Genomic DNA, 11,024 nt, shown 5'->3' with positions numbered 1-11,024 from the left:
TATTAAGTTGAGTAATTATGTAAACTATTATAAACTATAATAGGTAAAATTTATAACTAAATTGAAACAAAATCAAATTGACTAAAATTAAGATATAGAGGTGAATAAAACCTCAGTTTCACACTAAAAAACCTCAAATGTTAAATACCAGAAAAGCTTATATCTTATTCTACATACTTTTACCTACAAGAAGCCTTTACCATCTACTTGTTGGGATTCACATTTCTAATTATTTGAATTATGCATAATTTTTATTATATTGGAATTTGTAAAGGCTTAAAAAGTTGTAATTAATGAAAACAACTTTTAATAAAACATAATGTATATTTATTAAAAAAGGTAAAGTCGGGATAGATGTTAATTTAAACGCAATGGTATACTTAAACAGAAAAAGATATAAATATAAAAAATTATTAAGCTGTAACGCCTGGACAACAATTACACAATATACATGTATATACCAATATTAAATAAAACTACATTAAAAAAATATAAAAGCTGAAGAAAATGCAGTAATAAGATTACGGATTGTCAAAAACATCCTTAGTAACTATTTATTATTATTTCTAAATAATAACTACTAAAATTTAGAAATAGACGAATACTAAATTTTGTAAGTAAGTATATAAAAACTTTAGTTTAACACTCAATTGTCATTTTCAAACTGAAGTTCTTCAAAAAGACCACCTGCTAGTCGGGAATTATGGTTAATTAATTAGTAAAATCACGTCCAATTAAGTTATGCATCATTGTCATTTAATTAGCCTTTAGATGTAATGTAACCTTAATGTGATTTTAAATAATAAAATTGTTATTTTTTACTTTTTAACCTTATATTACTAGACGGATTCTGTACAATATTTTTTCAAAGTTATTACTAGCAAAATGACATATAAATTTAAAAATTACAGCATATGCCGCAAAAAGATTAAAACCTAAAACTTTTCATTGTAAGCAAGTATCAGCATCGTCTAGTAAATTAAGTAACTTTTACACAAATAAAACGAGATCCGTGTAAGACCTAGTCATTACAGTTATCATGGGTAATTAACAATTTAGCACCTCCAAATTCATACAAAAAATCATTTAATTTTGAGGTAAATAAACAATATCCATTTAAGTTATATTTTCTATTTTACTAGCCTCTAAAAATAGTTTTAGTTTTAAAACTAAGTGATTTTTATCTCTTCTTTATCTAGGACTAATTTAATATCAAATTTATAAGTTAGAGGCTTAATTTATAATTACTAATATTATTTTTTTAATGCTTGGGGACACACTTAATAATTATATTAGATACCCTAACATTAGCATTAAAAGGTTTTTTTAGAAGTCTTAAGCTTCTGTCACCAATGAGAAGAAATTAGGAGAGGAGCACAAAAAACTATAAATATATATTTCAAAAGTCGAGTAATCCTTAAAACCGTGCAGGTTAGAAAGGTTAGAAATCAGATATGAATAAGTAACAGTACACAGATATGCATAGGAAAGCAAAAAAGCAAAAGCGTCTTCATGAATAAAATCCCAAAAAATATTCTGTTTCATCAATATTCCTAAATAGTACGAATCCTTAAATTAGTACGAACTTTTAGGCGGATCCATACATGAATAGGTATGAGGCCTAGTCATCTCATCAAAGTGATAAAAAAAATTCAATTTTTTCTATTCCTAAAAGTCTATTTTATTTTCTACTATCCAGGAATTAATTCAGTAAAATGTAAATATAATCAAGAATCCATTTAACTTATGCATATTTTTCATTGAATTTTAAAGGTGGGTCAATATTAACAAAAAAGTTTGTTTAACATTTCGTTTTTAAAAAAGAGTAAAAGCTATAATTTTAATGTTTTTTTTAAATACAGGTCCGAACTGACGTATACCGTATTAGTATTTTTCATTCCTTTTTGATATATGTCAAATATACAGAGTCTCCAAGGTACCTCATCAAATAATATTTTCCAAAAAAATTATATTCTTGAGATCTAAATAAATTGAATTCACAGAATTCTACTGTTCGTGAAAAGTTATTTCTGAATAATGGAAAAGACTTATGAATAAAATTTGTGTTTTTTTTTATTCTTTTTATTGATAACTTAGATATTTTAATTCTATTACTACTTACCTGATTACATAAATATATTAAGTATGCGCAGAAAATCCCAAATTTGCAATTTAAATACTCTCATTATAAACTTCTGATTTATTTTTCCACATTCTTACTCGTACGAATCCAATATTTTAGAAATTTAAATTTTTTTGTCATTACTTTTTGCTTAATTTCCCTTTAGCCAAAAATTGGATCACCAATGTAGCACTTGTCACAGTATTTGGTTTAAAATAATGAAATCGGAACCTATTTTTGGTATAATTAAATATTATCAAATTTTCTTAGTTTTCCTAATTACAGTTTTCCTGTATCACTAACGGCCTATTTCACAAAATATTTAAAACATAAATGTATTTATTTCAACTGAATGGCCGATATTCACCGTAGCAAATTCAATAAATTTTAGGCAAATAAAACGAGATCGATGTAAACATTTGGATTTTGAACGTGCCTATATTGTAAACTGTTAGGTAACGCAACTAAATAAAGTCCGAGTTACGTTGTGTAATTTAGGGTTTTATTTAATTGGAAAAGTTGGTTTAATTGGATACGCTAACACGCCATGGCCCGTGCCCGATATCCTTTCTATATCAATCCCTTTACGCTGATTTGCAATTAGCAATGTTTGGGGTACGTTGGAAATCAAATATAGTGAAGGAAGTACTTTTGGGTATAGTTATAAATTTGAAAATTAAAGGGTGCGTCCATGTAAGTCGGTATAGAAAAATTAACTGAAAATTAATTTTAACTTTTCTCTAGTATTATTATAATTATTACTTTGTGTTTTAAAAAGAATATTTTTTCGTAACTCAACTTTTTTTAATTAAAGATATCTTATTAAGTTAAGTTCATGTCATGTTTTGAGGTAAAAAACAGACAAATTAAAAAAAGTTAGTTAGTCAAAATTTTAAAAAAAATATAAATAAAAGCAAGAAATAATCAATTGGCATCAAATATTTAGAAACAATTGGTTGTCAATATTAATTATTATTAATATTGACAACCTACCAACCAACAAATAAATAATTATTTAGTAAAAATTTATGTTATTTATTATGATTTTTATAAGAATTCTTTAGAACTTCGATGCATGACGAAATTTAATTTCCAAGCGTTCAAATTTTCAGCGCGGTCAACTGACTATATAAATTTAAATTTCCCGCCTCTGATTGCTCAAGTAACAAATGGCATATTGCTCGGTTTTGCTTCGAAATCGAAGTTATTTAATATGAACTGTTCATAAGTAGAGAAATTTTGCTACTTTTTAAATGAAAATTGCAGTTTCCTCCTTGACAAGAGAGAAATTGAAAATTTCCTCTTTAAGCGAGAAAACTGCTAAGCGGTTTTATATAGTAAACTACTGCATTTGTCATTTAGCAATAAAACAAATTTAATTTCTTATTCAAAGCAAATTTATTTTGAAATATTTTGATACTAAATATAACACTTTTTATACGGTTCGTTACGGTCTCAATCGCCTTTAAATGTGATTTCTATTACGTAATTGGACTGTCTACAAACTGGAAGAAAATCATGAAAATCTTTTAAAATTCTTGGGACTGCCCCTATAAAACCGATCAATAATTTAAGCTATTTCAAAAGATGTATAAATAGCCATAACTAGTTAAGAAAAAAATAATATCGCTTTAAGTGACATATCTAAATTAGATAGATCACCAAAAACGATTGTTACTTTGTTACTTTGATAAATTCGAGGTTTTGATGTAATTACCTTATACATTAAATGTGTCACAAAAATTTATTCACTACGCAGAAATGCATCGTTTGATTGCATCAAGCAGAGAAATATTTCAAAGGAAATATCTCAGAAAAAAATTAAAAATCTATAATACGCATATTTAAAAAAAAAGGCTCAGCTCCTTTTTGGGTTACTGCCATAGTTTCCAAACCATAGGTAAGAACTGGCAGAACATAGCTGATCTTACGTTTAATTTCCATAGTTTTTTCCAGGTTTTCTTTACCCAGCTTGAATTTATGTTCAAAGTATAGTAATGTTCTACATTCTCTTTGGTCATGTTGTCCATAGTCCCTTATTTTCTCTTACAACCTTCTTAAAAACACTCTCTGGTACTATGGTAAATACCTTGGGAGATATGGTATCTACTTATCGTACTCCTTTTGCCATTGCCATTTGCCAATCTTTAATATCTTCGGTTTTAAGATCATCTATTTTTACGAAAAAGGTTGTTCTTAATGATGATAGAGTATCTTACATTGAGTCTCGCGTCTTTCATTATTGCTAGAAAAGTTAAGGTTTTAACATTGTTAAAATCGACCCTCAATATGTGGATCTCGGAATATGTAAGAGATACGAAGATAGTTGAATTAAGGCAAAGTTGAGAATTTAAAAAAAAATATTACGAATGATTCATGAAAGTTTCAATTTTGTCTTATCAGTTTATCAAAGCCTACTGCGGCAAATTTATTTTTTTGCGAAAATTAGGGTTTTTAGGTTTAAGTAGATATTACTTGTGATACCGCATTATAAACGTTATTTATTTACCAACGCGTATTAGACCCAGTATGAAATAAAATTATTTTAGTAAGTTTTTTTTTTAATTTAGCTTAGTGAAATATTTACAGGTGTTTCGAAAATAATAAGGGTATAATCCTAAAGTAAAACACAGTGTAATAAAAAAGTTGTTTTGTTATGCTGTATTAATTGTGAAATTGTTCAAAAAGTGCAAAATGTTATAAACAAACGACCGTAAAAAAACAAATAAATTTTTTTAAGTTTGATTCTTATTGCTGAACCGTTCAGGATAATTCAATGTCTAAGGCATCCCCCAACCCAAATTTTGAGTCACACAAGAAAATTGTTTACACGAATATAGTAAGAAAATTTCATAATCTACAACTTTGGACCGTAAGTAACAATTTCGCAAGTTATTACAACGAAAAAGGTGAAAAACTATATGACAAGACTGAGCCAAAAATTCGAAATTTTTTTTTGAAAAATATATAGACAATATTGTTCAAGGTGGTACAAAAAAAATATCGTGAAGGTTTGAAGTCTATTATCTCACATTTTCACTTCTTATTTATTAGTGCTTTCATTTTTGCATCAAAAGTGCCCAACTGTTCTTAAATTCAATTCAATTTCTTACTTTAAAAATGTTCTGCAGACGAGCCATTTCCGGATAATCAAGCTGTAAACATTGATATTTTTATATTTTCCTTTTTTACTTTGGATTTTGTAACCAACGAACAAATAAATATATAAAAAAGAATATTATATAGATTCTTAACGGGAATTTAATGCCCTCTAACAAGGGCTTTTAATATTACTACATAAAATCACCCATTTCAAAATTATTCACAATTTTATATAACTACTACAAACAAATAAGTCAACTATTTCGATTGTTGCTTAAAACAGTTTAGTTGGAAAACACGAGATGAAGGTTCACTAACAGAATTATTTCGAATTTAATTTCTAATTTTACTGGACTAAGAAGTAAACTTACTTATAACGCGCACGAAAAGTGAAAGTAAAGACGCGCGCATCGTCTACTGACAGCGTGGAGTCTTTCGGAGAGGTTCGGATGGGTTCGGGTGAGTGGAGGGGATCAGAAAGTTTCGCCCCACTTGGAAGGTACAGTACAGCACTTCAGTCTTGTTCGAGCAGCGGTAGAAGTAGGTCGGAAGAAAATATTTCCCTTGTGGTGGTACAGTGTCACTGTTTTATCAGTGTGTGTGTTTTTATTGTGGTTCCTGTGTACAGTTCGAGAAGTAAAAGGTAAGTACTAAGTAATTATTCTTTTACAATTGCATGCAATTTATATCAAAGGGTTCATATTTTATGAGTAGCGAGCTTAGTTTACGTGACAATAAGAATGTAATTAATATTTTAGAATTAACTTTGTTCACGTTTACATGAAATCACTAAGGGGTTATAATACAAGTAGAAATATTATATAAAAATTTTCTGAAAACTGATGTTTTCTTAGGGAAATTTATTCGCTAAATTTCCACCTAAAAGAGCCAAGAATAGTTTTTCGTGGATTTATTCGCTAAATTCACATACAATCACAAAGGGGTTATAAGACAATAACAGATTTTAATAAATTCCAATAATTTTCTAAATTTTCTGAAAACCTACGGAAATTTATTCGTTAAATTTCCACCTTTTAAAATAGTCAAACATTTCTACAAATTTTTCATAAAAAAACTTTAATATTTTCTCTCAATAGTTTTTCTTATGAATTTATTCGCTAAATTCATATTTAAATAATGAAAAAAGCAATTGAAATTTTAAAATGTTTTGAATTACTTGTTTATTTTTTAATTAATGCATATTTACTTTAAAAATAATGACCGCAAAAATTCTGGTTAGTGTTGAATAGAAATTGAAATGAAAATATTTGCCTTGTGGTGGTACAGTGTCAGTGTTTTATCAGAGTGTGTGTGTCTGTGTTTTTATTGTGGTTCCTGCGTACAATTGGAGGAGTAAAAGGTAAGTACTGAATCTTTCTTTTACATTGCATGCAATTTACATCGAAGGGTTGATATTTTATTAGTAGCGAGCTCAGTTTATACAATTAATATTTTCGTATAAAATTTATTCAGTTTTACATGAAATCACTATCTACTAAAGTAGGAATTTTAATAAATTCTAATATTATATAAAAATTTTCTGAAAACGTACGTTTTTTTAAGGATATTTATTCGCTAAATTTCCACCTTTTAAAAGAGTCAAAAATGTTTGCAAAAGTTTCTTGTGAATTTATTCACATTTAAATAAAAAAACAGTTCTAGTAACAATAAAAGCAACTCAGCATTCTTGTTTGTGTTGCATGCTTATTTACGATTGGATATTGGATTGGCTTTAGTTTGTAGAGAGAAATGAAATAAATCATGTGAATTTATTCACTAAATTTACATGAAATCACAAAGGGGTTATAAGACAATAAGAGATTTTAATAAATTCTAATAATTTTTAAAATTTTATAAAAACTTACGGAAATTTATTCGCTAAATTTCCACCTTTTAAAAAAGTCAAACATTTCTACAAATTTTTCATAGAAAAACTTTAATATTTTCTCTCAATAGTTTTCTGTGGATTTATTCGCTAAATTCACATGAAATCACTAAGGGGTTATAAGACAAATCCGGATTAAGTTAAACATTTTTACAAATTTTTCATAGAAAAATTTTAATATTTTCTCTCAATAGTTTTTTGTGGATTTGTTTACTAAATTCACATGAAATCACTAAGGGGCTATAAGACAAATCCGGATTTTAATAAATTCTAATTATTTTCAAAATTTTATAAAAACTTACGGAAATTATTCGCTTAATTTCCACCTTTTAAAACAGACAAACATATTCTTTAAAAAACTTTAAAATTTTCTCATAAAAGTTTTTCTGTGGATTTATTCGCTAAATTCACATGAAATCACTAAGGGGTTATAAGACAAATCCGGATTTTAATAAATTCTAATTATTTTTAAAATTTTCTAAAAACTTACGGAAATTATTCGCTTAATTTCCACCTTTTAAAACAGGCAAACATATTCTTTAAAAAACTTTAAAATTTTCTCATAAAAGTTTTTCTGTGGATTTATTCGCTAAATTCACATCAAATCACTAAGGGGTTATAAGACAAATCCGGATTTTAATAAATTCTAACTATTTTTAAAATTTTCTAAAAACTTACGGAAATTATTCGCTTAATTTCCACCTTTTAAAACAGGCAAACATATTCTTTAAAAAACTTTAAAATTTTCTCATAAAAGTTTTTCTGTGGATTTATTCGCTAAATTCACATCAAATCACTAAGGGGTTATAAGACAAATCCGGATTTTAATAAATTCTAATTATTTTTAAAATTTTCTGAAAACTTACGGAAATTTATTCGCTAAATTTCCACCTTTTAAAAAAGTCAAACATTTCTATAAATTTTTCATACAAAAACTTTAATATTTTCTCTCAATAGTTTTTCTGTGGATTTATTCGTTAAATTCACATGAAATCACTAAGGGGTTATAAGACAAATCCGGATGTTAATAAATTCTAATTATTTTTAAAATTTTCTGAAAACTTACGGAAATTTATTCGCTAAATTTCCACCTTTTAAAAAAGTCCCACATTTCTACAAATTTTTTATAGAAAAACTTTAATATTTTCTCTCAATAGTTTTCTGTGGATTTATTCGCTAAATTCACATGAAATCACTAAGGGGTTATAAGACAAATCCGGATTTTAATAAATTCTAATAATTTTCAAAACTTTCTGAAAACTTACGGAAATTTATTCGCTAAATTTTTACCTTTTAAAAAAGTCAAACATTTCTATAAATTTTTCATAGAAAAACTTTAATATTTTCTCTCAAAAGTTTTTCTGTGGATTTATTCGCTAAATTCACATAAAAATCACTAAGGGGTTATAAGACAAATCGGAATTTTAATAAATTCTAATTATTTTTAAAATTTTATGAAAACTTACGGAAATTTATTCGTTAAATTTCCACCTTTTAAAACAGACAAAAATATTCTCTAAAAAAATTTTAAAATTTTCTCATAAAAGTTTTTCTGTGGATTTATTCGCTAAATTCACATGAAATCACTAAGGGGTTATAAGACAATAACGAATTTTAATAAAGTCTATAAATTTTCAAAATTTTCTGAAAACTTACGGAAATTTATTCGCTAAATTTCCACCTTTTAAAAAAGACAAATATTTCTATAAATTTTTCATAGAAAAACTTTAATATTTTCTCTCAATAGTTTTTCTGTGGATTTATTCGCTAAATTCACATAAAATCACTAAGGGGTTATAAGACAAATCGGGATTTTAATAAATTCTAATTATTTTTGAGATTTTATGAAAACTTACGGAAATTTATTCGTTAAATTTCCACCTTTTAAAACAGACAAACATATACTCTAAAAAAATTTTAAAATTTTCTCATAAAAGTTTTTCTGTGGATTTATTCGCTAAATTCACATAAAATCACTAAGAGGTTATAAGACAATAACGAATTTTAATAAATTCTAATAATTTTCAAAATTTTCTGAAAACTTACGGAAATTTTTTCGCTAAATTTCCACCTGTTAAAAAAGTCAAACATTTCTACAAATTTTTCATAGAAAAACTTTAATATTTTCTTTCAATAGTTTTCTGTGGATTTATTCGCTAAATTCACATGAAATCACTAAGGGGTTATAAGACAAACCCAGATTTTAATAAATTCTAATTATTTTCAAAATTTTCTGAAAACTTATGGAATATTACTCGTTAAATTTCCACCTTTTAAAACAGACAAACATTTTCTTTAAAAAACTTTAAAACTTTCTCTTGAAAGTTTTTCTGTGGATTTATTCGCTAAATTCACATGAAATCACTAAGGGGGTATAAGACAATGCCGGATTTTAATAAATTCTAATAATTTTCAAAATTTTCTGGAAACTTACGGAAATTTATTCGCTAAATTTCCACCTTTTAAAAAAGTCAAACATTTCTATAAATTTTTCATAGAAAAACTTTAATATTTTCTCTCAATAGTTTTTCTGTGGATTTATTCGCTAAATTCACATAAAATCACTAAGGGGTTATAAGACAATAACGAATTTTAATAAATTATAATAATTTTCAAAATTTTCTGAAAACTTACGGAAATTTATTCGTTAAATTTCCACCTTTTAAAAAAGTCAAACGTTTCTACAAATTTTTCATAGAAAAACTTTAATACTTTCTCTCAATAGTTGTCTGTGGATTTATTCGCTAAATTCACATGAAATTTTTAAGGGGTTATAAGACAAATCCGGATTTTAATAAATTCTAATTATTTTAAAAATTTTCTAAAAACTTACGGAAATTTATTCGCTAAATTTCCACCTTTTAAAAAAGTCAAACATTTCTACAAATTTTTCATAGAAAAACTTAAATATTTTCTCTCAATAGTTTTATGTGGATTTATTCGCTAAATTCACATGAAATTACTAAGGGGTTATAAGACAAATCCGGATTTTAATAAATTCTAATTATTTTTAAAATTTTCTGAAAACTTACGGAAATTTATTCGCTAAATTTCCACCTTTTAAAAAAGTCCCACATTTCTACAAATTTTTCATAGAAAAACTTTAATGTTTTCTCTCAATAGTTTTCTTTGGATTTATTCGCTAAATTCACAAGAAATCACTAAGGGGTTATAAAACAAATCCGGATTTTAATAAATTCTAATTATTTTTAAAATTTTCTGAAAACTTACGGAAATTTGTTCGCTAAATTTCCACCTTTTAAAAAAGTCAAACGTTTCTACAAATTTTTCATAGAAAAACTTTAATGTTTTCTTTCAATAGTTTTCTGTGGATTTATTCGCTAAATTCACAAGAAATCACTAAGGGGTTATAAAACAAATCCGGATTTTAATAAATTCTAATTATTTTTAAAATTTTCAGAAAACTTACGGAAATTTATTCGCTAAATTTCCACCTTTTAATAAAGTCCCACATTTCTACAAATTTTTCATAGAAAAACTTTAATGTTTTCTCTCAATAGTTTTCTGTGGATTTATTCGCTAAATTCACAAGAAATCACTAAGGGGTTATAAAACAAATCCGGATTTTAATAAATTCTAATTATTTTTAAAATTTTCTGAAAACTTACGGAAATTTATTCGCTAAATTTCCACCTTTTAAAAAAGTCAAACATTTCTATAAATTTTTCATGGAAAAACTTAAATATTTTCTCTCAATAGTTTTCCTGTGGATTTATTCGCTAAATTCACATCAAATCACTAAGGAATTATAAGATAATAACGGATTTTAATAAATTCTGAAATTTTTTCAAAACTAAATGTTTTTTAGAAAAATTTGTTCGCTAAATTTCCACCTTTTAAAAAAGTCAAACATTTCTACAAATTTTTCATAGAAAAACTTTAATATTTTCTCTC

Source organism: Anthonomus grandis, chromosome 1, assembly GCF_022605725.1.
Source record: "Anthonomus grandis grandis chromosome 1, icAntGran1.3, whole genome shotgun sequence".
Classification (NCBI taxonomy): Eukaryota; Metazoa; Arthropoda; class Insecta; order Coleoptera; family Curculionidae; genus Anthonomus; species Anthonomus grandis.
This window is presented reverse-complemented; position numbering follows the sequence as displayed.